Below are 5,447 nucleotides of genomic sequence, written 5' to 3'. Positions count from 1 at the left end.
CTTTAATCTCTATATACAAAATCAATAATTAATTCAATATAGTAGAAAGGAAAACAATTGAGCAACTCCTCACAATTTTCAATTTTCAATAACATGATATTGCTTAAATCATTTTCTGTTTACACTTGAGACTATATAACTCAATTTATTTAGACCTTTTACAAGGCTCTCTGTATTTTATTTATTTTATGCTGATTGCTCTTTCCAAATCCTGCATGTCTAATTCTCCTTGGTTTCTTGCAGTCTCATGTAGTTCAGGTTTCAAACTGAAGAATAAATTGAAGGAAGCAACCCAAAAATAGAGTTCCTCTCATCTGATGATGCCTCTACAAGAATGAGGAAAGAGTTCATTCTGCTAAGGACCTTTGTATGATAGGATATCAAAAGGAGAATTCATTCTTCTATGTCTTCCCTGCCTTTGCAATTTACCTTAAATGATGTAAAACTCAATATACTGCTCAGTTACTTTTACGTTTTATGAGTTTTGCACATTATCATATGGACTTCACCCCAGTCTACAGCATTCCTTCATTATTCTGTCACTGATAGTTTTACACTATCAAGACATAAGATAACCAGTTTGATTTACAGCATGAGAAGTTATCCAGCTGGTTTCCTTGGAAGCACAGCATAGTCAATAAATAACATTACTTCTGGTTGCTCACTACATGTAATGATTCCTGTGATATATATCACATTCTGTTTAATATTAAAAAAAAACTACTGGGTAAACTGAAAGCTCATTCATAGAAGTTTATGTTAAGTATTTCACAAGTTTTATGTCTCTTAGGTCTTAAAAAATTTGCTGTAATGCTAATGTTATTACCATTTTAGTGTTGAGAAAAATTGTAATTCAAGGCACTAAGTGCATTGCCCAAAGACATATAGTGAGGAAGGAAATGAGTCAAAGTTTCCAAAAGCCTTTCAGCAATACAAAAATGTAGGTAAAATCTCTCCATTCTCTTATACTCTCAATTCAATATTCATATTGTCCAATAAATAATAGCATAAAAAATATTGCCCACGGTAATTGTTTTCTATCACATTTTGTCTTCAACACAGACTGAGTTGGTGACTTTGGGTTATCATGCACAGTGCTGAGATTATAAATTGAGGTCCAAAGAGAGCCAAATTTTTCTGTCCCACAGTTCCAGTATCCTTTTTAAAAAGTACTAAAACTTTTAAATACCATCACTTACTGTCTTTTAAGTATCCCAAAACGTAAACAATTCACATATAGTCATTCCAAAATGCTTTAAAAGTAGGAAATAATAAAACAGGCCCTCCTGAACTAAAGTTTCTTCTACATTTAAAATTATTCCTAAAGCCTTGTACTGGTTTGTCATACCTGTAATCTTGTCTACCCGGCATATCTACAAAGGAGCATGGGATCTGTGGATAGGAGTTGGAAGCCAATTAAGGCAAAAAAAAATCAAAATATTATTTTTCAAAAATTTAAATGAACTAGCAAAGGTCCAGGAATGGAGATGTAGCTCATATAATAGCTCACAAAGCTAGAGATGAAAGGCCTTGCAAATCCTTGAAGCTCTGAGTTCAAACTCTGGGCATGCCAAGATGCATGCATGCACACACATGCACACGCACACACCCGCACACACACACACACACACATACACTTATTCAAAATATCTTCAGGTCAGTATTTTGCATTAATTTCTTGTTTAATGATATTATATGGTTAAAATAATGGAAATAAACTCTTCCATCATTTTTAAACCTTTTTTATTGTAAAAATACTGTACAGAGGGGTTACAGTTACATGAGCAAAGTAATGAGTATATTTCTTATCTAACGTTGTTACCTCCCCCTTTGTTTTTCCCCAACTACCTCTCCCTTACACCTCTACAAGTACACACTTCACCCCCCCCCCACCCTGCCTAAATTGTAAAGTTAGTATTTCAACATAGTGTCTTGGGTAACTCATTGTTATAATGGGTCAAACAGTATCTCTATTTGAGCATTTTGGTTTTTCCCTTTCCCTCTCCAAATTAGAGAATATATATAAAAGATGCAGGTGCATCAACACCAAATACACTGAAAACAGGGGTTATACCGTGTGGGACGACCAAATTAAAAAAAAAAAATCTCATCGTACATTATAAGTGCATTAGAAACAACAGCAAGAAAGGAAAAACACACACTTGTGTCCCTAGCTTGGGTTCATTTAGTTTAACATCACCTTATCTAGTCATATGCACATAGCTTTTGACCTTTTCTGCTTTTCCCAGTCATATATAACTTATTGCAAATAAGGGATACCATGGGACCTATGTTTCTTTGGACTTGGCCTATTTCAGTTAATATAAATTTTTCCAAGTCTTTCCATTTTCTAACAAATTGGGCAATGTCATTCTTTCTGATGGATGATAGAATTCCATCACACACACACACACACACACACACAATGTTTTCTTGATCCATTAATCTATTGTGGGGCATCGGGGTTGGTTCCATATCTAAGCTATGGTAAATAATGTTGCAATAAACATAGTTGTGCTGGTAGTTTTAGAATGGCCTTGTTAGTGATCATTTGGGTGAATGCACAAAAGTGGGATTGCTGGGTCATAGAGGAGCTCTATGTGTAACCCTTTGAGGAACATCCATACTGCTTTCCAAGTGCGTGAACAAGTTTACACTCCCACCAAGAATATAGTAGGGTTCCCTTCTGGTCACATGCCCTCCAGCATCTGTTGTTGTGGAACGCTTCACGAATTTGGTTGTCATCCTTGCGCAGGGGCCATGCTAATCTTCTCTGTATTGTTCCAATTTTAGTGTATGTGCTGCCGAATTGAGCACAGAACATTTTTTATATATAAAGTGGAATTGATTGTTTTAAACTAGATAATTCAACAAAAAGCAAGTTCAAAAGAATTGTGAAATTTTAGAACCAGATATTTGTTACATAAGCACACATTTAAGAATAAAGTCAAGATTGATATGACAAAAACAAAATGAGTCCAGATGTTTGTTGTTCAAGAGATGTGTAGGAGGAGGAATTCAATTATTCTATACAGGGCACCTCTCATAATGAACACTGCAGCAAGTGTTAAGGTGTGTTAAAAGTTTTAATGTTTTAAATATGTTTAATTTTGGGAACCTGCTTATATATGCGAAAATTAAGACTGTCAGGTCATAAAACTTTTCCATAAAGTATTTAAGATTTATGGTAGCTGACATATATTACTAAGTATGTACATTTCAGAGTTTATAGAAAATTTATTAATGAGAAGTTGCAAAGTCTTTGTGTAAAGAAACAGAGCAAAGAGATAAGACTTTAACTACACAATTTCTGTTGAAACTTTAGGGCTTCTTTTCTTTATATGTTAGCAAGGAACAAATGATTATATAAGCCATGTATCAGTGATGAGTGAGACATAAAAAGTTATCTTACAGTGTAAATTTAAAGGGTACTCATAGCTTATAAAATTCTTGTTGAACATCATAATCTTAGCCAGTTTTAAATGTACAGGAATATGAGCAAATTGTAAAATCTAATATGTAGTATACATCAAATATTGGAAATACTGGTATTTGGCTTTTAATTTATTAATCATTAATATTTAATTATTGGTTTTCTTTATTTTTTGCATTGTTTTCTTTTTTGCAATATAATACAATTTTTTTTAAGTCGTCATTATGAGGTATTTTGAAAATGTTACTGGGATGACCATTTTTTATAGGTGCATGTGAATTCACAGCGATCAAAATTAAGAAAAAAATATTGATTAAAAATTTTCTCAATTAGAGTCTGAATCAGGAGTGTTGATGAATGTCCACACATAAAATCTTAGCCTTTAGCTGAAGCAGTGGTTTTACAGAGTTGAGGCCACAAAAGTGAGAGACTGTGTTTTGTTTAGTTTTTTGGTTTGGTTTTTGTTGGTTGTGGGGCTTTAACTCTGGGTCCTGGGTGCCGTCCCTCAGCTCAAGTCGAGTGCTACCACTTGAGCCACAGCAACACATCTGTCTTTTTCTCCTTATATGGTGCTGAGGAATCAAACCAAGGGCCTCATGCATGCAAGGCAAGCACTCTAACACTGAGCCACCTTCCAAGATCCGGAGAGACTGTTCTTTTAAAAATCATCTGAACAACATTTACTTTCTGCTTTGGGTTATATAATGAAATACATGAATATCTTTTTATGTTTTTGTGAATTGTCATACTTCTAAATTTATACTAACTTCAGCCACTTCATCCTTTTCAAAGTCATGAAATATCTCTGAGAGTTTGCTTCTGTGAAGACTGTTTTTGCATTTATAATTTCTTCTGAGTAATCTTTAATTTTTATCAAAATTACTTTATATTTTTATATTGATGGATTATCAGACATCAAATACCTTCAAATGTACATGGAGAGTCTAAAGATAGCAGTATGAAGGTTCTCATACAGCTCTTGTTTATCTGTTATGCACTTCCAGTATTATGATATTTCTCTCTCTCTTTCTCTCTCTCTCATTTTCTCTCTTTCTCTTTCATGTTCCATGTCTGCTATTTAGAATTTCTGCTGGTCTACTATTATCCTTCAGGATCCACTGGTTTTGTGGGAACATGATAGGGACCATCAGTTACCCTTGCACTCTTTAAAAGTTATAAGAGTAACGTGATATTATTCTTTGCCATTCTAAATGGCAAAACAACAGATCTAGGAATTCCTTTTCACTTTTATTTCTATTATAATTTTATCTCATAGGCATCCATTTGTGACCTAAAAGTTCTTTTTCTTTTACAAAGAATGTTTTTCTTTTATTATCAGTCAGTAACCAAAACAAAGCTATCCTAGGGAAAGTAGGCTGAAGTTGTTCACAGGGATGAAAAACAAGGTCATGGGGGAAATGAGCACAGATCCTCAGAGCAGTTTATCATGTACACTTTGTGAGAATGGCAATGTGCTGGGAACTCTAGATTAAATCACTGAACAGCTGATATATATACACATATATTTATATATTTATATTTATTTATATTTGCATATATGTGTGTATATGCCCTTATATATGTACACATGTATGTTACTATACACACAAATATACACATACATATACACATGTGTACATGCACACATGGAGAAAGACACATAGATACAGCCAACACAAGTTTCACTAATTGTTGAATATGCCTTAGATGGAATGCTTGGAACCGAATATGTTGAAGATGTCTTTGTCTCTAAGAGTTTTTTTTCCACTCATCTTATCTCCTAAAATTGGTAGTTTTTGCCAGAATCGACTTGCAACATGCCGTATAAGTGATAACAAATCACTCAGAAATCTCAGTAAGTAAAGGTCTTATGGTGTCTCCTTGCTCCCCATGGAATTCTTGCTCTTGTAGACAGTTTCAAAAACCAAAGCAGAAGAATATCCTGGTAAAAAATAAGGTTATAAGGCTTTAAATGACATCCTTCCTTGAGCTTTTTTACAAAAGCTACCATCAA

At 33.9% G+C, this 5,447-nt stretch overlaps 1 non-coding gene across 1 annotated transcript; it reads right to left on the bottom strand.

The window, feature by feature from the left end:
* Nucleotides 1-2,710: 2,710 nt before the first annotated feature.
* On the bottom strand, nucleotides 2,711-2,817 carry LOC122121180. The gene has a single exon (XR_006149906.1). It is a non-coding gene; the product is annotated as a U6 spliceosomal RNA (small nuclear RNA).
* Between the last annotated feature and the right edge of the window lie 2,630 nt (nucleotides 2,818-5,447).

The sequence above is a fragment of the Dipodomys spectabilis genome, unplaced genomic scaffold, assembly GCF_019054845.1.
Source record: "Dipodomys spectabilis isolate Male_0828 unplaced genomic scaffold, ASM1905484v1 ptg000185l, whole genome shotgun sequence".
In the NCBI taxonomy this organism is placed as follows: Eukaryota; Metazoa; Chordata; class Mammalia; order Rodentia; family Heteromyidae; genus Dipodomys; species Dipodomys spectabilis.
This window is presented reverse-complemented; position numbering and strand designations above follow the sequence as displayed.